Here is a 26,921-nt window from a genome sequence, read left to right as displayed (position 1 = left end):
CGTGGTGAGGGCACAGATACTACAGTCGCCACACGGGTAGTGGCCCGGTGGGATATTTGAATGTGGTGGCTTTTCCTGGGGGCGTGTATGGACCAATCGGTCCTTCAGATTAGACGATCGCTTGAACGCAAATCGTGGTTGAGGCATGCGCATAGACTTGGTGCTCAAAATGTGCCAATGTTTCCTCAGTATTTGGCGGATTTTAGTGGAGTGTGGTCCGAAGGTGGTTATTATCGGAATGCAGTCCTGCTGTTCTTTAGTGTGTCGGTCTAAGAGAGCCTCTCGCGGGGTATTTAATGCCCGCTTTCTCGCTTGCTTTACAGTTTTTTGTGGGTAAGCTCTGGAAGTGAGTTTATCAGCCAGTTCCTCGGTCTGCTCCAAAAAGCTGTCAGTAGTGGAGCAGTTCCTCCGGTATCTCATAAATTGACCCACCGGGAGATTGTCTCGCAAGGCCCTGGGGTGAAACGACCTATAGTGCAGCAGTGAGTTCTTGTCCGTTGGTTTTTGGTGGACCGATGTTATGAGTTTATTGTCTCTAGCGTATATATCTAGATCCAGATATGTCGCTTTTAGACGGTCCACAGTCCATGTAAACTTGAGGCATCTATCAAGGCTGTTCAGCCATGCTAGAAACTGATCCAGTGTCTCAGAGGGGCCCCTCCAGATGCACAGGATGTCATCTATATATCTCTTCCAGAGGACAATGTTCCCCTGGAAGAGATTAGATGCATGGTAGATGTAGTTTGCCTCAAATTGGCCGACATAGATGCACGCCAGGCTCGGGGCAAATGTTGCCCCCATCGAGGTCCCCGACGTCTGCAGGTACAGTTGTTGTTTGTAAGCGAAGAAGTTGCGTGTCAATGCTACCTCAATGCACTGCAGTACAAAGGTTTGTGCAGTATCGTAAAACCACTCGCAGTCCCCCAAGGAGCGCACTGCTGCCACCAGCGTCGCCTCCTGGGGTATGCTTGTGTATAGTGACTCGATCTCAATTGTCACTAAAAATTGCTCATCTGGATCATATGTAACTGTCTGTAAATGTCTCAGGATGTCGGTGGTATCCTGCACAAATGAAGGTTGAGTAATCACACATTCACGCAGGAAAAAATCCGCAAACTGCGACAACGGTTCGAGTACGGAATTGGTGCCCGGGACTATCGGCCGTCCGGGAGGTGGCCGTTGTGCTTTATGAATCTTCGGCACAATATAGAAGGCTGGTACCCTGGGCGATGGATTAACCAGGAACTCAGCTTCCTTTGCCGTCAGCCATTTCTTTTCTCTGGCAGTGGCTACCATAGTGTGTATAATGGTTTGAAGTTCAGCCGTGGGATCTCTAACTAGAGGTTGGTAATTTTCTCTGACTCCTTGGAGTCTGTTTACTTCATTCTCGTAGTCAGAGGTATTCATCACCACCACCGCCCCGCCCTTATCGGCCGGTTTGATGGTGATGGAATCATTATCTTGTAAGGATTTCACCGCCATCCAGTCAGTTCTGGACATGTTACTCTGTTTTGCGGTGTGTTGTTGTTGTTCTAGGTCTGCAATGTCTTGCAAAATTTTCTGCTCAAATACCACCACCTCTGGGCCCACTTGCTGGTTCAACGGCGTGAAGTTAGATGGACGTCTTAGATTAGTACAGAATGTCATGTCAGTAGGGGTGTTGTCTTTACCCTCAAAGAATTTTCGAAGTTTGATTTTTCTCATTACTCCATTCAGTTCGCCCCTCAGTTGAAAGCTGTCGTGTTTGGGGGTGGGGACAAACCAAAGGCCTTTGTTTAGCACTGCATTTTCATAGGGTGTGAGTAGGTAGTCCGATAGATTCACCACGATGTTATCCATTGGATTCATAGTGGCGTCCTGCCCCTGCTGCGAGTGATTCTTGGGGAGTATACTTGTTGGTTTGCGTTGGTAATGTGCCGTGCTCGAACCCCAAACAACTGGGCATTTGATAATACAAGCAGTGAGGAGGAGGAACCAAACGTGCAACCCCCACAGAGTAATGCCCGAGTTAGATTTCAACCCCAAAATAATTCTGATCAGGACCTAGGAGCTCTGTTTAGGGCTTTTTTAGGACAGCATCAGCCGAATCAGGGAGGGACCAACACGAGAGGCAGGGGCAGGGGTCGAGCACAGCACATTACCAACGCAAACCAACAAGTATACTCCCCAAGAATCACTCGCAGCAGGGGCAGGACGCCACTATGAATCCAATGGATAACATCGTGGTGAATCTATCAGACTACCTACTCACACCCTATGAAAATGCAGTGCTAAACAAAGGCCTTGGGTTTGTCCCCACCCCCAAACACGACAGCTTTCAACTGAGGGGCGAACTGAATGGAGTAATGAGAAAAATCAAACTTCGGAAATTCTTTGAGGGTAAAGACAACACCACTACTGACATGACATTCTGTACTAATCTAAGACGTCCATCTAACTTCACGCCGTTGAACCAGCAAGTGGGCCCAGAGGTGGCGGCATTTGAGCAGAAAGTTTTGCAAGACATTGCAGACCTAGAACAACAACAACACACCGCAAAACAGAGTAACATGTCCAGAACTGACTGGATGGCGGTGAAATCCTTACAAGATAATGATTCCATCACCATCAAACCGGCCGATAAGGGCGGGGCGGTGGTGGTGATGAATACCTCTGACTACGAGAATGAAGTAAACAGACTCCTAGGAGTCAGAGAAATTTACCAACCTCTAGTTAGAGATCCCACGGCTGAACTTCAAACCATTATACACACTGTGGTAGCCACTGCCAGAGAAAAGAAATGGCTGACGGCAAAGGAAGCTGAGTTCCTGGTTAATCCATCGCCCAGGGTACCAGCCTTCTATATTGTGCCGAAGATTCATAAAGCACAACGGCCACCTCCCGGACGGCCGATAGTCTCGGGCATCAATTCCGTACTCGAACCGTTGTCGCAGTTTGCGGATTTTTTCCTGCGTGAATGTGTGATTACTCAACCTTCATTTGTACAGGATACCACCGACATCCTGAGACATTTACTGACAGTTTCATACGATCCAGATGAGCAATTTTTAGTGACAATTGACATCGAGTCACTATACACAAGCATACCCCAGGAGGCGACGCTCGTGGCAGCAGCGCGCTCCTTGGGGGACTACGAGTGGTTTTACGATACTGCACAAACCTTTGTACTGCAGTGCATTGAGGTAGCATTGACACGCAACTTCTTCGCTTACAAACAACAACTGTACCTGCAGACGTCGGGGACCTCGATGGGGGCAACATTTGCCCCGAGCCTGGCGTGCATCTATGTCGGCCAATTTGAGGCAAACTACATCTACCATGCATCTAATCTCTTCCAGGGGAACATTGTCCTCTGGAAGAGATATATAGATGACATCCTGTGCATCTGGAGGGGCCCCTCTGAGACACTGGATCAGTTTCTAGCATGGCTGAACAGCCTTGATAGATGCCTCAAGTTTACATGGACTGTGGACCGTCTAAAAGCGACATATCTGGATCTAGATATATACGCTAGAGACAATAAACTCATAACATCGGTCCACCAAAAACCAACGGACAAGAACTCACTGCTGCACTATAGGTCGTTTCACCCCAGGGCCTTGCGAGACAATCTCCCGGTGGGTCAATTTATGAGATACCGGAGGAACTGCTCCACTACTGACAGCTTTTTGGAGCAGACCGAGGAACTGGCTGATAAACTCACTTCCAGAGCTTACCCACAAAAAACTGTAAAGCAAGCGAGAAAGCAGACATTAAATACCCCGCGAGAGGCTCTCTTAGACCGACACACTAAAGAACAGCAGGACTGCATTCCGATAATAACCACCTTCGGACCACACTCCACTAAAATCCGCCAAATACTGAGGAAACATTGGCACATTTTGAGCACCAAGTCTATGCGCATGCCTCAACCACGATTTGCGTTCAAGCGATCGTCTAATCTGAAGGACCGATTGGTCCATACACGCCCCCAGGAAAAGCCACCACATTCAAATATCCCACCGGGCCACTACCCGTGTGGCGACTGTAGTATCTGTGCCCTCACCACGAAGACCAGTTCCATCACAAGAACTAACGGGAAAACCTGGTATCTAAACAACTTTAGTAATTGCAACACATGCAATGTGATCTACAGGTTATCATGTCCCTGTGGGCTGTACTACATTGGGTTAACGACTAGAAAGATCAAAGTCAGAATCCAGGAACATCTAAGTACACTTAAGGCATCCAAACTATCTACCAAATTGGTGCAACATTTCACCAGTCAAAACCACAAACCTAGGGACCTGCGCTGGGTTGTCATTGAAAGAATGCTGGGAGATCAGTTTAATATGAGTAATAGACTGCTGAAGAAAGAGGCCCGATGGATATTTGAAGGAGCCACGGACGAACACGGCCTTAATGAAATTATTGAATGGAATAAGGTATCAGCAGTGTAAATCTTGAAACATACATATCAGTAATCGGCCTCCTCTGTATATATAGGGGTTCCTTATATGAGGGGTGATAAACACAGGCCAAACTATAACACTGATCCAAACGAGCAACAGCCCATGTTTCAAAACTATGTCTGACAACTGGCATAGCTAGGAAATAGGGAGACTCCCCCAAGTTGAGGCTGAGTACAGGTATGGTCTAGAGTAATGTGTTTTTTTAAAACAGGACTGATCATTGTGACAGGTAGCATGTAAATAAGAAGTGAATAATACAAATACGAGATAACTGTATTTATTCAGGGTTGGTCTACTAACAACTTGAGAATGACACAGGTTTGAACTGACAACTTCTAGTGCGGAAACATAAACTCATGAGTATCGACCGATACACTGGTTAATGGTTCGGGAATATTTGATAAACATCCCGATCCAAGATGGCGCCCTCGTATAGTCTTGATGACGCGACACGCCATACTGATGTTGACGCTATACGTGCCGATCACATGACCGGGAGCCCGGCAATGTAACCGGGACGCCGGCTGAGTCAATACACACGCCGGGTGAGCAGAGACTCCACCAGCACGCGGTAACGGTAAGGAGCGGGATGTTTTGACCTGAGCCGCATGGGAACCCATGAGGGGCAATGTAACTGAGCAGGCAGAGAAAGAGTGAGACTAGTATGAATGCTATGGAACCCAGACGCCATGCGGGGGTAGTGACCGAAGCTTGGTGAAAATGTAGTACGAGGGGGCCAGTTAACATACAGTATACTTGTCTATTGCAGATACCGACCAACGGGCGGTTGACGGGACCTACTAAAGCTGTAGGGGCGTCCCAAGGTTATATTCTTCCACGGGGGCCGGGTAGGCACTACAGTGGAGGCCACCTGGTAATGTATACTACCAATAACTAGAAGTATAAATGCCACATTTTGAACCAGCACCTGAACCGGTGCGCCTTGTTGTGACACAACTCGTGTAATATATGTATATATGTGTGTTTTCGTCCTATGCCCGACTACAGGTACAATAAGGGGAGAATTCATAACGTGCAAATCACATGCTGACCCAAAACCCTGAAGAATTCACCAGGAAAGTAAATAACGGTGATGAAACATGTCGGTTGACTTTTAATAGAGTGAGTTAACAGCATAGAATAAAGTTGTAGTTGCCAGTTTGCTCAGCTCTTTTTAAATGGTGGTGGGGTCTATATCTTATCTTGGTAGGGATATTGAAACACCACAGTGGGTTATATAACACGTGCAAACACAGGATGGTTTTTTGGTTTGATTGCACTATTTTTATCCCCCTTTTTCTTTCTGGGTTGACAGTGGCCAATGATGAGAAGTGAGGAATCAGGCGAGTACCAGTCTGTCAGATCCACCCCTTTGGTGTTGCTTCCGTGAGGCACTGTCAACCTCCCCTCCCCCTTTTTTCTTCACAATTGGAGAACACAGGGAGGTGTTAGAGTGGTGGTGGACTTCTTAGACACACACATATAGTTATGACAGTTGATTTAGGCAGTGACAACGTGCAGCACATTCAGACAGAAGTTGTAAATATTCCCTCTATCTGAATAAACAAAAGAATACTTGGTCTTTAACCAAAGAGTGTAAGAAGGGGCAGGCCATTGCTGATGATTGATGTTTGAGTGGGGGGCGGCCTGTCTCCTAACCCCCTGAGGCGCCTGAGAGTTGAGAACATGATTAGCTTACCAATTGATCCCCTGCCCGAGATCGTCCTCCTAGGATACGTGGTCCATTTCCCCCAAAGAGTTAATAAATTTGCAGCCCTTTGTTTTCTATTTGCCAAAAGAGAAGTGGCCATTCATTGGGGTGGCTGGACTGTGCCCACGATTAAGGGTTGGATGAGCAGCTTAGCCTCTTGCACCACGAGAAGTGAAGTATATGTGGCCACAATTCCCTCTACCGCTAGACCCAGGGACATTTGGGGCCCCTTATACACCTAACTTGCATCATCGCAATGTGACCCCCCTCCCAGCAGTAACGGGGCATTGTTCCCACCGGGGTGGGTTAGATGGATCCTACAAAGTAAAACAGGCATTATGTGTTCAGCTTCCTATGAGCTATGTCACCTTTATAATGGCCATTGCTTTTGAGGAGTATATTGGAATGGGTGGTTTCTTTATGTTCTCGGCCACTGTATACCTCTGAGGGTTTTACCACCGCATATTCTAAATTACATGGTATCCGACTGTATTTATTGATGTGTTTATACTCACCAAGCTAAATGAAGCATGTACGATCTTCTTCACTGTCCTTTGTCAAATGACTGTATGTATGCATATTTACCATGATACTTTATGTTAAAACACTAAATAAAGTTTAAAAAGCAAAAAAACTCTACATCTTGCATATATTCATATTATCGAAGTATGCTATAGTATTGCAAACAGCTTTGTATGATGCACTATCACCTGGGAGGGTATCCTGACCCTGAGGCAGGTGTGAGTCTAATCAAACCTATGGCTAGTGTGACTACTTGAAAAGCCAGGTCTTCGGCTTCTGGTGGAATTCAAGAATTGAGGAGTCGTCTCTTATGTGTAGCAGACACTGAGCATGATCTGGGTACTGGAGGTCTTTTCTGTGAGGGAGAGATTGAGTTGCGTGTCATTGGTGTAGGAGGGAATATTAAACTAAGAGCTGATGATGCTGGCTGAAGAGATCATGAATGTGTTGAAGAGGGTTAGGATCAGGCAGGATCCTTACAGAAACCCACAGCTTAGGTTGATGGTGTCCGATGTGTATGTTGACAGGCTCATGGCTGTCTCCTTCCAGTCAGGAAGGAGCAGATCCATCAGAGTGCATGTCCTTGGATTACAATGTCATATAGCAGTTGGATGAAAATGGGGATGGGGACCTTGTTAAACACTGCAGTGAGGTCCAGGAGGTTGAGGGCTGCTGTGTCTCTTATGTCCAGAGTCATGCAGATGTCAATCATGGCAGCAATGAGGGCAGTTTCCAAGCTGTGTTTGGGTCTGAAACCAGACTGAATAGTATCAAGGAGTTAGTGGTCATTGAGGTATTCAGTGTTGTGTTTTTGATGATTTTCTCAAAGACTTTGTCCGGGAATAGTTGCAGGGAGATTGGTCTGTAGTTGGCAGGCATTGAAAGCATTTGCTGAGGGTTTCTTCAGCAATGGGAGGACAGCTGCATGCTTCCAAGCATCTGGGAAGGTCGCAAAAGAGGTGGAGGCATTCAGAACGTGTGAGCATGGTGCTGATGAGTTTTAGTCATCTGTAGTAGGCGAAGTGTGGATAGGGATCAGATTGGGGCCCTGAGTTGATGGACTCCATGGCAGCAGTAGTTCTTATGGGGTGAGACTTGTTTAGCACTGGTTTTCTGGATAAAATTGTGAGGCATTGGGTGAGGTCTGTTGGGTCCAGTTGTGGGTTGGAGTCACCGTAAATGGTAATATTGTTGTAGGAGTCCTGCTAGGGAGTGATCAAGATGGATGTGGCCTCTGGTGAGGTGAAATCCTTCATGATGGCAAAGATTTCTCCACTTCTGTTGGTGTTGGCATCAATGCCATCTTCCGGAGTGGCGCATTTGGTGGTAGCTTCTCATGGAGGATTGGAACATGGTCTTTACAGTGTTTTACATAGCGCAAACTTGAACCAAATCGGGTATCAGAGCACCTTACATAGCACCAGTTGCTTTATGTGAGGACACATTCTTTTTTTTTGTTAGACATGGGGAGATTAAGTGATTTGCCCAGAATCACAGGATGTTCAGCATCGTTGCAGAAACTCAAACCCAGTTCCTCAGATTCAAGGACAACCGCCCTAGTCGTTAGGCCAACCACTCTCTATAGCGTTTAGCCATGGAGCCCATACCTCTAATATTGCTGTTAAGTATTTTCACCTCATGTTGTGCCATTGCTGCTCAACGTGACTTAACACCCCCCCCCATCCCCTGTTTCCCCCCCAGACATCCACCCCCATCCCAGGACGACGACTATCCTGGCTTATTTTCCATTTGCACTCCAGTTGAATGGAATGGAGTTTCAGTCTGAGTTCCTTCCTCTTTGTACTATCTAGCCTGTTTTCTAGATCTTGTTGTAATGCTGTGTGTGAGGGAGGCGTAGGGAATCTGCAAAGTTGATGATCCAATCTTGAAATTCTTGATGGCTTTTGGGGATGGTGTTGCTGTGTTTGAGTCAGTGCATGTTGAGGGCACTGTTCCAGTCCTTGTCAGTGATGCAGTTCCTGTTTCGGTGAGATAGTCTGGTGGTGAGGTGTGCGCATTGAAGTAGGACGAGGATGAGGAAAGGTACATATATGTGGAGTAAAATATAATACATCTAAATAGATCTGGAGGGAATTGTGTCAATATTGGGGTAGCCTCATGGATTCATACACTGGGAGAACATTGACTTTGGACGATGAACTGGGTGAACTGACAGCTGACAAGGCCTAATGCAAATAACACTAGGTGAAGGGGAACAGCAGTGGAGAATGGGGACTGTTAATGGACAAGATTATTGACCATATGTGTGAAGTCCTGGCAGAGTCATATTAATCTTGATTGTGTACTAAAATGTTTTCAAATGTTTTTTTAAAGAATAATACATTATATTCATCTCTGTTTACTAACATTCAGAATATTGTTGTTTTTAATATTCTTGCTATAATATTTTTGTAGCATGATACGTAGAAATCTATATTCTGGCAGTGTACCATTTGGAGAAAAGCAAGTCAACCTCACTCACTGCGTTTGCTTGTTTTGTGTAGCTGGGCATGATTTTATCATTTTTACCAGAGTTGCTTTTGTTTCCCAGTCCAGGTCTGTCAGCCAGACTTTCTGTCCTCTTCCAGAAGTAAAAGTAGTCATGTATACCTAGTTTTTGGGGTGACGTTTTATTCATCCTGCCATAATGATTTCAGTGTCTTTTCATGGCCTTCAAAGATGGCCTGCACAGCAACATAATTTCTATTCCAGTCAAACTAGAAATATTGTATAACTGTCAGCACATTTGTGGGCAGAGTTGAATGAAATTAACGTGTAATGTCTATGTTTTCCATTTAAAGGTTTGACGTCTGAGTCCTTTCTATCCGTTAGCAACCATAACAGACCTTCGGATACGCCGTACATCCTGAAATATGATAAAATAATACCCCCTTCACAATGCGACTCTGAAGACATTGCTCTGGTTCTTTATCAGACACAAGAAATGGTTAACATCTGAGATGACAAAGGTAAGGTTGCAGATCTTTAAGGTCACTATAAATCCCTCGTCACTGCACAGATTTAATTACGCAGATGAGGGCTGGCATATAGGGTCGTTGGAAATTTGCTAAAGTTCTGCTGACCCTGATTGGCTCCTATGGTTAGTGAAGAGTCAGTCACGTTAGAGACACATGAATGATGTCTTTTTAGAGGCAGCAGCTTGACCAAGGGTGTTGTTGCCCTTTGATTAGTTTGGTGGGCTTATTATTTACTGAAAACTGCACTCTGTAACAGGCATCTAGTCAAACAGTCGGGCCTACATGAATTCGTCTATGTATCTGTGTGTTTTTGTGTTCACAGTTTTTAATTCAGCATTGTTCACGCTGATGGTCTCTTCATTTGCGACCATTGAAACACTTTAATGCAGAGTGCTGAGATTTGATCATAGATAATGGGATAGTTATTTGCTGCTGACATGTTTCATATCAGTGTTTAGCTCCAATAAGTGCCAAAGATATTCACTTCTTCGTTAGAATGTTTACTGATGTCAGCTGTCTTGATGAGTGCATACCGTCCCACTTTCCCAAGGACCCATGTCAGTCCACACCAGCTATTCAATACACATACCTGCTAACTCTCTATCCTTTCTTCATAATGCAAATCTTCTAAAATAAGTTGCCCATTTGAATTTCAGTAGAATCTGCCATCTTGTAACCAACATCTACATAGGTGAGCACAACCTCCCATTAAATTAATTTTATTTATACTTTTGTGGTTCAGGACTATAGACCACTTTCATTTCATCTGCAGCTTAGATGAAGGGATAGCTAAGTAAAAATCTAACACAAGGCTATGGATCTGCTATAGCCCACACAAGCGTCGTGGAGTTGGGGCAACCTTGAGTTGACAACGATAGCTCCCTAGTCCACTTTTAGTTGCACTGAAAGACAGTCTATAAATACAAATTGCTCACATCTGGTGCATGCATTGCTCATTGTGCTGTAGAGCAGGAAAGGCACATCAGAGCAAATTATAACATTCTCACTGAGAAGGATGAATGTTCGTAAACATATATTTCAGGGAGCCTTCTTCCCCAAGAAGAGATACAGACTTGGAGGACAAAAGAGATTAAAAACGAAAAGGCTGAAGGCAAGTTAACAAGCTAAATTAATTAATAATTATGCTAACATTTGTTGGAAAGAAAGGATTTTAACTGAAATGAAAGATAGTCCAATGAGAATAGTGTTGCATAATTTCATATCCTGGGACGAGAATACACGCTTCCTCTTGAGGTGCTATGGAGTGGTGGGCAGACAAGTTGGTCAAGAATCATAAGTATCAGGTTTGGATGAGGTTTGCTTATACATTACGTTATTTAAAATACCAGAATTTTTTAAATAGCGAGATATGCTGCAGTCATATGCAAGTGTGCTTCCACCGTCAGAGGATAATTCACTGTTTAGAAAAAGGGAAAACAAAAAACCGACACAGGTCATAGGGTGGAATGAAGAGAAATGTCTCAAGTGAGGCCTTTACAAACTTGTGGCTTGACACAAATAATCAGCAACTTTGCTTGGTAGTTATGGTGGACTATGCATGCATACTCTGAGCGTTTCTCATCCCTTGGTCCTTATTTACTATTTCATTTCAAAAAGACGTTTAAAGATCAACTCGTAAATTTGAGGATCACTAGTCGTACCGTATTGTGAGTTCCTAGTGCTTACAATCCTTACTGGCAACATACTCGAAGAAAGAGGAATTTTGTGATCTTTAATGGTAATTATAAGGTCTGGAAGCCTTAAAATATGGAAGACAAGCTTCTTAAAACAGCCAGGACTTACATAAAGAACATGTTTGCAGTATGAGTAGGGATGTATGAGCTTTGTACTCATGCGTATTTGTCTTGTTTTCTAGGGAGTGAGCAGCGCGAGATCTCTCCTTATGGAAAGCTGACCACTGCTGCAGCCTGGGCCACATCGCCGTTGATAATTACAATAAGCCATCTGGAGTATTTGCAGAGGAGATTAAGGCAGGGACTCTGGTGAAGCCTACCTCCTTTGTCCAGGTTTGGACAGATAGGGGTTCGGGAGCTACTACCAATGGTGCCATTTGGCGTCCTGTGTGTCCACCCGGTTATGTAGCCCTTGGCTATGCAGCTACAGTGAACTATGCAGCACCTTCTGCTGATGACTTCCGCTGTGTTAAAGCAGAGTATGTAACTCTGGCACAGTGGACCTGGGTTTGGGATGATAGAGAAAGTGGGGCAAGGGATGATGTCAGCATCTGGAAAGCATCTCCAATAAATCCAGAAGGTCAAACCCTCAATGCTATGTCTGGTATTAAAAGGCACGGGGACATGGATATCCCAGCATACGTGCTGAAGAGCAAGTACGTTTTAGTCCATAATAGCAAGCCCACCAAAAAAGTAGTCCTGTGACCGCTCAGCCCTCCACAGGGCTTGGTCGCCCCACTCACTGCTGCCGCTCCTGCCTGCCTTTGCCGCCTCCTGCCTGCAGATTCCTTCGCTCGCTGCCCGCTGCTCCTGGGAATTTCCTGCTGCTCCTGGGAATTTCCCGCTGCCTGCTGCTTCTTGGAATTTTCCGCCGCTGCCTCCCTGCGGCCCCGCTCCCTGTGATTCCATTCGCCGCCCCGCTCCCGCCACCCCGCTGCTCCTCCCTCCCGGCTCCTTACTTATGACGCCCCCAGAGCGACCGCGCAGCGGACGCGTGCAGCGGGAGCGCCGATTGAGCGCCGAAGGTGCGCCAAAGGTAAGCCTGTCTGCGCCCGTCCACGCCTGGCCCGCGCCCAGCGCCAGGACCCCTGGCCCTCCCCGCCGAGGCAAGACGACCCGACTGACCTACGACGCCGCCACTCTCAACGCACTCAATGCCGGCCGGACCCACGCCTGCTGCCGAGCCACCCCGAGAGGCACCCATGGACCCTTCACCTGCTGCACCTGCAAGTTCACCTGCCTCCGAACCTGCCACGCACCCGCCAAGACAAACACCAGCAGCAACCACCTCAAGTGCATCCTGATCAACACCCGCTCCGTCCACAGACACGCCGTGGAACTCTGGAACCTCCTCGACGCTACATCACCGGACGTCGCCTTCCTCACGGAAACCTGGATGAACGCCTCCTCTGCACCCGACATCGCCATCGCCATCCCGGACGGGTACAAGATCATCAGGAGGGACCGCATCAACCAGACCGGAGGTGGCATCGCCATCGTCCACAGGAACACCATCCGCATCACGACCGATGCCAACGACTCCTTCGCCGCAGCCGAACATCTCCACTTCCAGATTCACACCGACCCTAAGAGGACCCTCAGAGGCACCCTCGTATACAGACCCCCGGGACCATGCACACAATTCAGCAAAGACATCACAGACTTCATCAGCCCGCACGCCCTCCCCTCCACTGACTACATCCTCCTCGGGGACCTCAACTTCCACCTGGAGAACAACAAGGACCGCAACAGCACCGCCCTGCTGGAAAACCTCACCAACCTCGGACTCAAGCAACTGGTCAACACCCCCACCCACTACGCCGGCCACACTCTTGATCCCGTCTTCTCTTCCAGCAAGTACATCACCTTCAGCCACACCACCGGACTCCACTGGACCGACCACAGCTGCGTCCACTTCAGCTTCAAAAGATCCACGACCCACCACCACCCGCAACAGGTACCTCACAGGAATTGGAGTAAGATCACCGCAGACCAGCTCATCACCTCCCTCAGCCAGAGCCCACTCGCCAACACAACGGACCCCAACGAAGCAGCCCGCAACTTCACACAGTGGCTGACCGCCTGCGCCGACGACCTCGCGCCACTAAAGAACCCTCCCAGCAGACCCAGAAGCAAGAAGGCATCCTGGTTCACCGATGACCTCAAGGACTCCAAGAAGACCTGCCGCACCCTCGAGAAAGCCTGGCTCCTCGACCGGACCACCGACAACATGACCGCCCTCAAACACGCTACCCGCAAGCACCACCAGCTCATCCGCACCACCAAGAAGAAATCCCTGAAGGAACGACTGGACAACAACGCCCACGACAGCAAAGAGCTCTTCACTATCGTCAAGGAGTTCTCCAACCCCAGCACCGGCACCAACGACATCACTCCGTCACAAGACCTCTGCGACTCCCTCGCCTAGTTCTTCCACCGCAAGATCGCCGACATCCACAACAGCTTCGGCGCCCCACCCACGCACCCAACCGTCGAACCAACGCCCCCCACCGCCACCCTTCGCACCTGGACCACGGTGACCACCGAAGACACAGCCCGCACGATGAACACCATCCACTCCGGATCACCGAGCGACCCCTGCCCACACCACGTCTTCAACAAGGCCGACTCCACCATCGCACCCCAACTCCGGAACATCATCAACGTCTCCTTCAACACCGCCACCTTCCCGGAGAGCTGGAAGCACACCGAGATCAGGGCCCTCCTGAAGAAACCTACAGCGGACCCCACCGATCTCAAAAACTTCCGCCCCATCTCGCTCCTCCCTTTTCCTGCTAAAGTCATCGAGAAGATCGTCAACAGACAGCTGACCACCTTCCTCGAGACGAACGGATCCCTCGACCCCTCGCAGTCCGGCTTCAGAGCCAACCACAGCACCGAGACTGCCCTCATCGCAGCCACCGACGACATCCGGACCCTGCTCGACAAGGGGGAAACAGTGGCCCTCATCCTCCTGGACCTCTCCGCTGCGTTCGACACGGTCTGCCACCGCACCCTAGTCCAGCGCCTCAGCAACATCGGTATCCAAGAGAAGGCACTGGAGTGGATCATCTCGTTCCTCGCCGGAAGAACACAAAGAGTCCGCCTCCCCCGTTTCGCTCCGAGGCCACCGAAGTCATCTGCGGCGTCCCGCAAGGATCTTCACTCAGCCCCACCCTCTTCAACACCTACATGAAACCTCTCGCAGCCATCGCACGCCAGCACAACCTCAACATCATCTCTTACGCCGACGACACCCAGCTGATCCTCTCCCTCACCAGAGACCCCAACACCGCCAGAACCTGCCTACACGAAGGGATGAAAGACGTCGCCGAGTGGATGAAGGACAGCCGCCTGAAACTGAACTCGGACAAGAGGGAAGTCCTCATCCTGGGATCTTCGCCCTCCGCCTGGGACGACTCCTGGTGGCCCCCAGCCCTGGGCACCGCACCCAAGCCAACCGACCACGCACGCAACCTGGGCTTCATCCTGGACCCCTCCCTCTCGATGACCAGACAAGTCAACGCCGTCTCCTCATCGTGCTTCAACACCCTGCGTATGCTTCGCAAGATCTTCCGCTGGATCCCGACCGAGACCAGGAAGACTGTCACCCAGGCACTCGTCACCAGCCGACTGGACTACGGAAACGCCCTCTACGCCGGAACCACAGCCAAGCTACAGAAAAGAATCCAGCGCATCCAGAACGCCTCCGCCCGACTCATCCTGGATGTCCCCCGACGCAGCCACATCTCCAGCCACCTGAGGAACCTGCACTGGCTCCCCGTCGACAAGAGGATCACATTCTGGCTCCTCACCCACGCACACAAGTCTCTCCACGACCTGGGCCCCAAGTACCTCAACGACCGCCTGACCTTCTACACGCCCACCCGCCAGCTACGGTCCACCAGCCTTGCCCTCGCAGCCGTACCACGCATCCGAAGAGCCACCGCCGGAGGAAGATCCTTCTCTTACCTGGCTGCCAAGACTTGGAACTCCCTCCCCATCCACCTTCGGCTGACCCAGGACCATCTCGCCTTCAGGAAACAACTCAAGACCTGGCTGTTCGAGCAGTAGCATACCCCTCCCCCCAAGCGCCTTGAGACCCTCCCGGGTGAGTAGTGCGCTATACAAATGGCATGATTGATTGATTGATTGATTTATGATATTAAATATAACTTCAATGATAAGAAAATATTGAGAACGGAGCCTTTACAATTGAGTGCCAGAACCAAAGTGCAGAACTGTGCTGCTTCCGAAGATAGATAGAAAAGGCGGTTTTCCTACACTATTGAAACAGAATCTAGCTGGAGCGTTAAATCCTCCATTGAGATATGAGTTACTGTTGCGGTAAAAGCAGGCATCCCAGGTCTTGGAGACATGTCTGTTTCCTCTTCTGTCACCACCACTTTCACTGTGGGTACCGCAGGTAGTCGGAAAGAATCGAGGACTGACAGTATTAATGCCAAACTCGAGGCTAGGCCTAAGTACTCTGTGGAATACTTTGTCACAGGAACGCGCTACACTGCTGACATACCCTGGACAGGAAAAATGCAAACTATCTTTGAGGATGACACCATCAATGTTCAAGATGTAAAGGGGGAATATATTGGGGTGCAATTGGCCGAGATTATTGTGAGCGCTGATGCACCAATCCGCTGTGGCTAGAGCAGTAAGTCACATCCTTGCAGCTTTAAATCGCTTGGGACTGGTCTAGACCGTTTTTTGTCATGTGCACAGGCCCCCAAATTTCCATATCAGTACTTTAGAGTTGCTTTTTCTGTTTCATTCGTGATCCACTCTGTGTCACCCAATAATGAATTAATTCTTATCTCCATCTTCATACACTAACAACTGGTTGAAGTGCACACACTCTCTTTGCACCCTTCACTGTATGTATTTTTACCTTTTATATGAAAATACAAAGTGCAATGCCAATAAAGTATCTGGTGACATTTACAAAATGTGAATATGTGTGTATCTATTTTCGTACAGCCATTGACTGATTTCCTAGAATGCATTTGGAAACGGTCTGCAGTTTGTTTATTTATTTATTTGCGGGTTTATAACGCGCTTGAATAAACTCCCGAAGGAGTATCTCCGCGCTCCAGAAACAGCAGCAGCAAAAACCAAAGGTCATTAATCCAGAACAAAGAATCATATGTGGCTAAATCATGACCCAGCTAATTTAGGCCTGGAACATAAAAGTTTTTAGTTTTTTCCTAAAGGCAAAGTGATCCGAGCACTGCCTAAGCTGGAAGGGAAGATTATTCCACAATATTGGACCCACCACTGACAGTGCCTTGCCACCCTGTCTAGTCCTCCTAATCTTAGGCACCCTTAGAAGCAACTGATCACTTGACCTGAGAGCACGTGTGGGAACATAGGGAACACATTTTTTGCCAGATAGGAAGGTCCTAGGTCATGTTGTCCTTTATGTACTACACAGCATGTCTTAAATTTCACTCTTTGGCAGACAGATAACCAGTGAAGTTTTTCCAGCAGAGGTTTAGATGGAGATCTGGGGGGAGCGTTAAGGACCAACCTGGCCGCGGTGTTCTGTATCACCTGAAGTCGGTCCAATACCTCTTCATTAGCAGACGCCAGGAGGCCATTACAGTAATCAAGCCGGCTGATCACTAGAGCCTGGACCAAAGTCTTTCTTATGGAGTCCGGAAGGAGCGGGAATACTTTACGGAGGAGTCCTATCATATGAAAACAGGACCCCACTGTGTTATTTCCATGTTGTTTCAAGGTCAGCTCCGGCTCCAGGTGAACCCCAAGGTTCTTGATTACTTGTTTTGGTTCGGGAACTGGCCCCAGGTCTAATGGCCACCAATCAGGGGACCATAGTATCTTTGCCTCACCGAAAAGCATAACCTAAGTCTTACCAACATTACACTGAAGAAAGTTGGAAGACATCCACTGGGATACTGCTTTCATCCCCTCGGAGAAAGATTGTTTAACCTCCGGGGTCAAGGATTTAAATGGAAAAAGCAGCTGGGTGTCAACAGCATAAACACTGGACAAAAACCAAAGGCTCTCGTAATATTTGCCAGGGGGGCCACATAGATGTTAAAAAGAGTTGGGCTCAAACAGGAGCCCTGTGGCACCCCCTTGGTGATCTTAACCTCATCCGACCGGAATTCACCCATGGTGACACATTGAGTGCGGTCGGAGAGGAAGCTCTTTAGACAAGCCAGTGCCTTGCCACCCAGTCCACTCTCAGTCAGTCGTTCGATCAAGATCTTGTGAGAAATGGTATCGAACGCTGCCGATAAATCCAGTAGTACCAGGACAACTGAGATACCCTTGTCCTGGTACATACGGAGATCATCAGTTATCGACAGCAAGGCCGTTTCAGTACTATATTTCGGCCTAAAACCGGACTGAGAGGGTTCCAGGCTTCCTGATTTATCCAGGAAGTTAGACAGATGCTTATTAGTATGTTTTTCGATGATTTTACCCAAAAATGGCAGCAGGGAAATAGGTCTAAGATTGGACAAATTGGTCCATGGAACGGAGATGTTCTTCCGGATAGGTCTTACTAGAGCCTTTTTCCACTCTCGTGGGACACATCCCGTGTTAAGCGAGAGGTTCACAAGGTTCTGAATTTCAGGACCAAGCACCCTCCCCACAACTCCCATTGTTCTCGCTGGTAGTTGATCTGAAGGGCTCCCACTTTTGATGTTATTAATCAACACCTCTACTTTTGACAGGGTGATATTGGGAAATTTGAGTAGTATGCCGGGATTAGCACCCACTTTTGCCTGCGTGTGAATTCTATGATTACTTATGGGTAGGATAGATGCCTTAATTTTTTCATAGATAATGTTAATCTTATCAGTGAAAAAATCTGAAATGTCGTCGCATAGTTGTTGAGACGACATATCCATACTTTCACACGCCACTGGTTTTAAAAAGGTGTTCAGGATTTGGTATAGCACTTTAGGCGCATTACCTGCCGCCTCCAGTTGTGAGGTAACATAACTCTTACGTGCAACTCGGATGGCTTTATGGTAGGTACTTATTGCCATCTGGTAGCTAGATTTATCCACCTCCAGGTGCGACTTTCTCCTGACTTTCTCAAGTTTCCTGGCGGTTCGCTTAAGGCCCCGCAGCTCTTCGAAAAACCAAACTTCCTGTTTTTTTGCAGGACGATTTTTAAATGTTTTAAGTGGGGCAATCTGTTCTACTGCTGTTTATATAGCAAGTTCATATTTAAGTAGAGCAGAATCAATATTTTCCGTAGGCTGGGTTTTCGGCGCGATATATATCTCCTTAAAGATTTCATGAGATATTTTATGCCATTGTCTTCGCCGTACCGGAATCTGCAAAGAGCGGCTGAGAGGCACACCAATTGTGGGCATTGAAAACTCCAAAATAAAATGATCTGTCCAATTAGTCTGTCTAGGTGCATGACACTTAATGTCAGGAAAATTGGAGAAGATCAAGTCTAGGGTATGCCCCGCCAAATGGGTAGGCCCGCTATTGCACTGTTTTAGCCCAAGCAGGGAGACATCATTCAGGAAAGATTGAGCCTCCATATTATCTTTTACCTCGCTATGGATATTAAAGTCTCCAAGCAGTAGAAAGTCTTTGTCCGTATCGACATACGGAGCCAGTGCTTCCACCAGGGAGCTGGAGACTTTTTTTTATAGGGCCTGGAGGGCGATACACTAATGCTCCCTTCCTACAATATTTACCAGACGTACCAATTTTAAGAATCATCATTTCAAAAGCAGAGTTACAACATTGATCTAAAATAGAGACAGCTATGCTACATTTATGCACAATCGCTATACCCCCTCCAGCTTTCTTTGGCCGATCCAATCTGATAATCTTATACCCTTCCGGGATCCCAAGGGTGATAACAGGGATCGAGTGGGGTTTGAGCCATGTCTCAGTAAGAAAGCAGAGATCAGGTTTGTGCGTAGAAATAAGGTCCCAAACCTCAATATAATGTTTGGGTAGAGACCTTATATTACACAGCAGATTCCTCCCACCCTGAGTGGTTTCGATGACCATACATGTTGTCTCATTTTGAAAGTGATCTGTAAGCCTGAAAGTTGGATCACATACTGCCTTAAAATGACATCGCCTACATGAGAACCGCCCTTCGGGAGGGGTATGTTCTTCTGACCCCCAAGTCATCTGTGGTATCATCCTTAAATGCATCAATGCCTGAGAAGAATAGCTCACCCAAACCTTAGTTGGGTCACTTACTCCTGAAGATGTTAGTGTCATGGCCCCTGGCCACGTCCGGTCGCGGACGGGCGCAGACGGGCTTCTCTCTGGCTTGTCTCAGGCACATCCTCAGGTGCTCCCCTGCGCGCGACCGCTGCACACTCTGAGCGACGAGAGGGCTAAATAGCCCCTCCTGTGGAAGACTAGACCGCTACCCGCTTCGTGGTAGCAGAAGTGGAGTGAATGTCTGGCTCTTACCTGTCCGCCCTCCACTCTACGGCGCTAATTGCCGAGTCGGAGCGGGGCAGCCAGGCTACACCATCGAGCACAGACTACCTTGTAAATAAATTAATTTAATCACCCCAGTAGTATCCAGCAGCGTGAGGAATTGTTTAAAAAACGACGGTACAAATTTGTTTTTAAAACTATCCAGAATGTGCAAAATTAAAAACAACCAATGTCAATAAATTCAGGACATAAAATACTTGCTCCGATTTTAATTATGTAGTAGAAGCTAGCTGGCGTCAAGCAGTTTATAAAGGGAGCACCTTAGATGTAAAACGTTTATTAGTTTATCTCTTGTAGACTCTTGATAAAATTATCAACAGTGGTTCTCAAGAATGTAAGCTGAGACCTTAAATGATGTTTATGTATAAGATGATGATCTAAGTTAATGTCGATGGTATGAGAGGATTGGAAATAATCAACAGTGAGGCCAAAAGATGAGGTGTTCATTATTTGTGAAATGTAGCGATTCAAATATTTTTGTTACATCAAACTTAACACACAAATAAACAGATTGCATGGAGACATTTCCTGAATAGTTTTAATTGACAGTTTAGTAGAAATTTAAGGCCACAAGATAATGCTAAAAAATGTATGCTCAACCAAGGGTACACTTGGAGCCCGATTCCGATGTTGTTCGGAAGGCCTTCGAAGCGGATTTGGCTTTCCCGGATCCCATTAGTTGCCCTTGTTTCCGACCGAATCATACAAAGGTCGGAACGACCATGTATGATGCGTAGATCACGTACACGTCAACCGAATCATTTCCGGACCCGAGCCGGTCTGTACGACTAGTTCGTAGCCGGATGGTGCCATGCAATGGAGCCAAATTCCGTCTGAGTGAGTACGATGCACGATTTGGACAGCCACTTCGCATCGGTCTCAGCGTGAGGAATCGGCTGTCGGAATCGTACTTCAGGGTGCCATAGCAGGCCCCCTTCATCAAGGGCCCTCCGAATCTATCACGGGGTGTGCTCTTGGGTCCTCCCTTTCAGACCATGCACAGTGTGGTGGTGCCCACCACAAGGTGTGCGCTTTTCCACACCCACCCCTTTTTGCTTTGGGAGCCTGCTAACACGGTCAGTACACAGGCTCCCATTGAAGTCAACGGGAGTCCGACTGAATCTTATCCGGATGCATTCAAATGCATCGTACTTGATCAGTAGGACTCCCCTGACATGAGTCATATGGAAAGCATTTGTGACAGGAGTCATTGGGTTTGTTTTCCAAACAAGATCGGAATTGGGCCGTTAGTGCATAGAGTGAATGAGGAAAGAGTTGATGGAGAATTTATGCAAGAAAGACATAATAGAAAAGTTCAAAAGTTCAAAATGATTAGAGCCAGTGGTTCGACCACATAACACCAATAGAACTCTCTGGATATGTGTTGACCTCGAGGACCTAGTATCAACATTTAGGTCACTAGGCATCCAATGCTAAAAGGATGTTTTGTTACTTCAAGGAGCAGAGATGAATCCAACCATAGATATGGCATTTGTGTACCACAACAGTGTCTTGCGCAAAGATAACATCACCTGATAAATAAATGACTCTGGAAGGAGCCTACTGTTTCAGAAAAAAAACAGGTGATCTCACCTTGGGCGCATCCATGTTCAAATGGCATAAGGAGTCCAATGTTCCCAACATGATGTATTAGTGTTTGTCAATAACAAGATGTTTCTTGATGAGAGATTATAGATTTTTTGATGATCTTATAAGAGAAATGATTGACTCTGAAGGGCAAAATTATAGGCTGGGTAGGGGGAGCTAAGTCACCCGTTTTCTTGAGAAGCAATAACACTCAATAGGTGAAGTAAATAGGAGAGGCTCCCAATCCACCGATCAAAGATAAATTAAGTTGTTTTCTGGGGATAGCTGAATTTAATTCAAAATGTACTCCACAATTACCTCGCAGGACCCTCGGTCTGGGGGTGCATATGAAAAAGAATGAACTGAAGTATAACTTAAGGAAAACCGAAGTATTTTCAAATAAGCGTTGAGGGGTGCAGAGACCCCTCAAATAAGATTTGAGGGGTTCAGAGGCCCCATACTTTGTTAATGTGTGATGCTTTGGCATCTTGGCCTGGTGTGCATATTTTTAGGTCTACTTTGTGGTGAATGACAGACCACAGACAGACCACAGGCCATTAGTCTCAGTGATTACTAGCACAGGTGCAGGTAAAGTGACAACCCAGATAGCTATCTGTAAGTTAAAATTATAAGAGTTCTCCCAGCTGTGCATAATATCTGTTGACATTACCGTTGAATTAATATGCCAAGGATTTGGATAAGAAGGAGGTGGAAGATAAAAAGTATGTGATGAGGTCACTGACTTCTTTTGTAGGAAGAGCATTGTTCTGAAAATGAATGATAATTAGATTTACCGGAAGATGAAGTTATAACACTTATAAGAAACATTGAAATGAAGTTTAGGAGGGTAGTGGGGAAAAACGAAGGAAGGTGTTTGCATGTGGCATAAGGATTTTCCATTGAGGGGGATACATTTAGAAGGCATGCTCTACTAGTAGTTCCTTTTTTTTTAAAAAAAAATTTGATTGATTTTTGTTGCAAACAAAACAGAATAATTCATTAAATAATCTTAAATACAAAGTCATACAGACAAGAATCAGATTCTCCAAAAGCAAAGTCAATAACGAAAGAGAAAAAAAAAGAAAAGATACAAGGATGCAGTACATTATGACAAGAATAGAAACAATAGGTTAGTTCGTTTCCCCATGGATCCATTGTTGTATTGGGGCCCAAATTTTCATCCCTAGTTGTTTCCTTTTCCTTCCTTTTGTTGCATATATGGCAAGTTCAAAATTAAGTTTTGCTAACAAGCGGGCCCTCCACATAGCGAAAGAAGGTGGCTCCGAACTGATCCACTCCTGAGTAATGCATGCATGAAATTCAGACATCATAATAAAAATCAGAAGACTTTGTTCTCTTTCTATGGAGTCTGATGATAATCCAAATAATATCAGTTCAGGAGAAAGAATTATTGTTTTCCCTGAAATTCTCTCAATAAATGTCTGGATTTCTGAAATTATACCAGTTAATTTAATACAAGAGAAAAACATATGTTTTGCATCTACTCCTATCAAAGTACAGCGATTGCAGGTTATACCAACAGCGTGCCCCCATTTCATGACTTTAGCAGGTGTATAATAGAGATCGAACATAGCCATATAATGTTGGGTTCGTGATCACCCAGAAAATAATATGGAGTTAGCTGTCTTAATTGATTCTTTTATTAGAAGATCGTTTACTCCTAATTTCACAACCCATTTATCCTGGATAAAAGAAAGATCGTCTGAGAGATAGGTCATAAATAAATTGTAAAAATAACCAATTTTTCTTTTGACATAAAGACTGTCTATGACCAAAATCTTTTTAAGACCATGTCGATCGTTAAGAGAAAGAGAGTTTAGAAAACTATGATTCTGTAAGTATTTAAAGTAATCTTGAGATGCAGCTTTAAATTTAAGTTGGAGTTCAGGGACAGTAATTATATGATTATCTGAGCATAAATCACCCAGATAACAAATGCCTTTATAATTCCACCTTTTCATCACAGGATCTCTGAAGATGGGGGGGGGGGACAGTGTGGTGAGTTTAAAGGAGTATAAATTACAAATTTAGGAATCCCAACCAGTCTTTTTATGATTCTCCAAGTTTTATATGCAGCAGTTATGATCTTAAATGTAGTTATTTTGTAGTAGCTTGGTTCTATTATTTTTAGAAGATAACCGCTGGCTTTGGTTCCTAATAGAAGTTCATATATAGATGGGGAATGTGCATGTAATATCGGGGCTTTATTGCCCCCGATCAACGGGGATATAATTTGTAATACGCTGCAAGAAAGTAAAATGAGAAATGTGGAACGGCCCATCCTCCTCTATCCCTTGGTAAAATCATTTTTTCATAAGCACTCCGAATGCCCTTATATCCCCATAGAAATCTACCTGACATTTTTTCAAGTTGCTTAAAAAAATCTAACGGAAATTCAAGTGGGACTGTTCTAAACAGATATATAAATTTTGGTAGAATCAACATTTTTAGCACATTGCACCGCCCATGTAACAATAGATGTAAGTGGTCAATTCGTTCAAGGGTTGAATTAGCTTTTTTCAAGATTGGAGTGTAATTGAGTTTAGGAATATTCGAAATTGGGGTAGTTAATTTGATTCCCAGATAAGTTGCTTCAGTAACTAGATTAATACGGGGCGGAGGGTTTTGATGAACAAAAAGTATTTGTGTTTTGGATAAATTTAGCTTATATCCTGAAAAGGAACCAAAAGTTGCTGCGATTTCTTCAATATTGAAAAAAGCCTTTTCAATATCTTTAGTAACTACTACCACATCGTCTGCGTATGCGAGAGCTCTATAGCTAACTCCCGCCAGCTCCACCGGGACTATATCCTCCTCATGGTTTAATTGATTAAGAAAAATATCGATGTAGATGGCGAAGAGGAGAGGGGAGGATGGGCATCCCTGATGTGTTCCTCTTTGAATAGGAAATAAGGCAGATTTAGTAGCCCCAATTTTTACACATGACAGCGGGTTTTTATACATAGCCTTCAGCGCAGTTATTATACCTGAGCCAAAGCCCTTTATAGAGAGTAACTCCCATAGATAGGGCCAGGCCACCCTATCGAATGTTTTTTCAGCATCCAATAGGGTGATCCCGATTGATGTATTAGTGCCTTCTGCCCAGTCCATCATAGCAATAAACCTGAGAACATGATCTGCTGTATCTCTGTTTGGGATAAACCCATGTTGCCAACGGGAGACAATTGTGGATATTATTTTTGAAAGTCGTGAGGCGAGTATTTTAGAATATACCTTACTATCGGTGTTTATTAATGATATCCTTCTATATGATGCAGGATTTAATGGGTCCTTATCCTTTTTAAGGAATGTCATTATTACCGAATGGGCCCAAGAGGCCGGTGGAACCCCTCTCTGTGCCTCATGAAAGGTAATAAGCATATCCGGCTTTATTATATTCCTGAAAATCTTGTAAAATTCCAATGGGATACCATTGGGTCCCATTGCTTTACCTATTGCTAATCAAGATAACGCCTTTTCAATTTCTTCCCATGAAATTTTTAATTCTAAAGCTAATTTTTGATCATTAGAAAGAGATGGTAAAAAGTTTGACCTACCGAAGTTCATACAGAGTTCTGAGGAGTAAGAATCATCCTCATGTTGGTATAGTTTAGAATAGAATTGACGAAAAACTTCTAAGATTGATTCAGGTTTGTTATGTGTCTGCCCTGTTTCGTCATTAATTGAATTTATAGTGTTAAACACTTCTTTCTGCCTAGTTCTCTTTGCCAGAACTTTCCCTGAATTTTCGGCCATCTCATACATCTGAGACCTGAAGGTTGCCATCTTTTCCGCCACTTTAGACGCAAAAGTTTCATATTGGCGCGCTTTATAAATGGCTAAGTTAGTTTCGATATCAGATGTTGGCTGTGCTTGGGCAATTGCTGTTACTAATTTCTTCTCCCAGAATAAAACACTTTTGTACCCTTGATCTATTTTTTGTCGGATAATTTTTTGTTTCTTAATAACATACGATAACGATTCTCCTCGGATCCCTGCTTTGAACGCGTCCCAGACATTCTGAGCGGAAGCCGTTCCTCTATTAATATCAAAAAATTATTTTATCCATTTTGCCATCATCTCTAAATAATCAGAGTCAGCTAATAATTTGTGGTCAAACGTCCGGGGCCTAGCATGAGATGTTGAAATCGTGGTGGTTTTAATTTAAATCAATATTGGATTATGATCCGAGATTATGCGTGGGTATAGCTCAAAACTAGTATCGAGAAGTAGTGCCTTGTTAATAAAAAAGTAATCTAAGCGTACAAACTTTTTGTGAGGAAAGGAGAAGAATGTAAACCCAGATAATGCTGAATTTTTTTCATAAGCTACATCGGATAGACCATAATCGATTATCATGGAACGAAGAGCTTTAAATGATTTTTTTTTAACACCTTGGTAAACAAGAGTATCGCGTATATTTAAGTTAGGGTTTATATGAAGATTTAAGTCTCCACATAATATTAAAGATGATGACCAGTCTGCTAATTCTAAATTTAAAAAAATCAGAATACTTGGATCATTTATGTTCGGGGCATATACTGAACAGATAGTCCAGACTTTATTATTAATTCTGAATTCAGCAATTGCCCACCTTCCATATTGATCCGCCTTACTCCGAATCGTAACCCCCATGCCTCTCCTAGCCAAAATTGCCACTCCTTTTGTCGTTGTCCCTTGAGATGTGCATACCAGTAGATTCAAGCCCAAATCTTTATACAACTGTCTATCATTCCACATAATATGTGATTCTTGAATACATAAAATATCCACTTTCATAGACTGAATGATTTGTGCAGCAATTCCCCTTTTTTTTATTATTTAAACCACAGATGTTCCATGAACATATTCGTAGTTTCTCCATTCAAACAATTAGTGTGTGCATAAAAAAATCTTCCCCCCCGATAAAGCAAAGAATAAAGCAAAGGATATGAGATCCAGTTGAAAGACAAAATAGGTCAATACATTCAATACCTTCAATACGTTCCAAAAATAAAAATTATAACTCAGAATATAATGAGTATTGAGAGAACATATAACAAAAAAAGAGAAATTCACATTAGTCAAAGTAAAGCATTTACTGATTTTGTTTTCAACCCCCTGCCCCACCCAACCCTCCCCAAACTCAACCCAAGCCCTCCCACCCCCTCCAACACCCCCATCCTATCGGGGCAAAGGGACTTACTAGTCCCTAACATTGATGATGTGATAGGCGCTAAGTAGGTTATGTCGCAAGACTCTGCTCCATGATTATTGTTCTATATCTGATCCCATACCCAGTTAAAAAAAAAAAAAAGCATGAAAGAACGACTTGAGAGCACCCGAAGGTCAAACAACTGGGATATTTGGTTAAATTAGCTAATGCAAGTACAAAACAAAAATAATATACTTTTCTCTACCCCTTACTAGATAAGAAGCTACTTGCTCTGTATTGAGATTCATGGAACATTAAATCTAGTGAACCGCTGAAAACAACACTTATTAA

The 26,921-nt window shown here is 45.3% G+C and overlaps 1 pseudogene; it reads left to right on the top strand.

Moving 5' to 3' along the window:
• Nucleotides 1-7,905: 7,905 nt before the first annotated feature.
• On the top strand, nt 7,906-16,021 carry LOC144752655 (uncharacterized; annotated as a pseudogene).
• The last annotated feature ends 10,900 nt before the right edge of the window (nt 16,022-26,921 follow it).

Source organism: Lissotriton helveticus, chromosome 5_1 (genome assembly GCF_964261635.1).
Source record: "Lissotriton helveticus chromosome 5_1, aLisHel1.1, whole genome shotgun sequence".
In the NCBI taxonomy this organism is placed as follows: Eukaryota; Metazoa; Chordata; class Amphibia; order Caudata; family Salamandridae; genus Lissotriton; species Lissotriton helveticus.
This window is presented reverse-complemented; position numbering and strand designations above follow the sequence as displayed.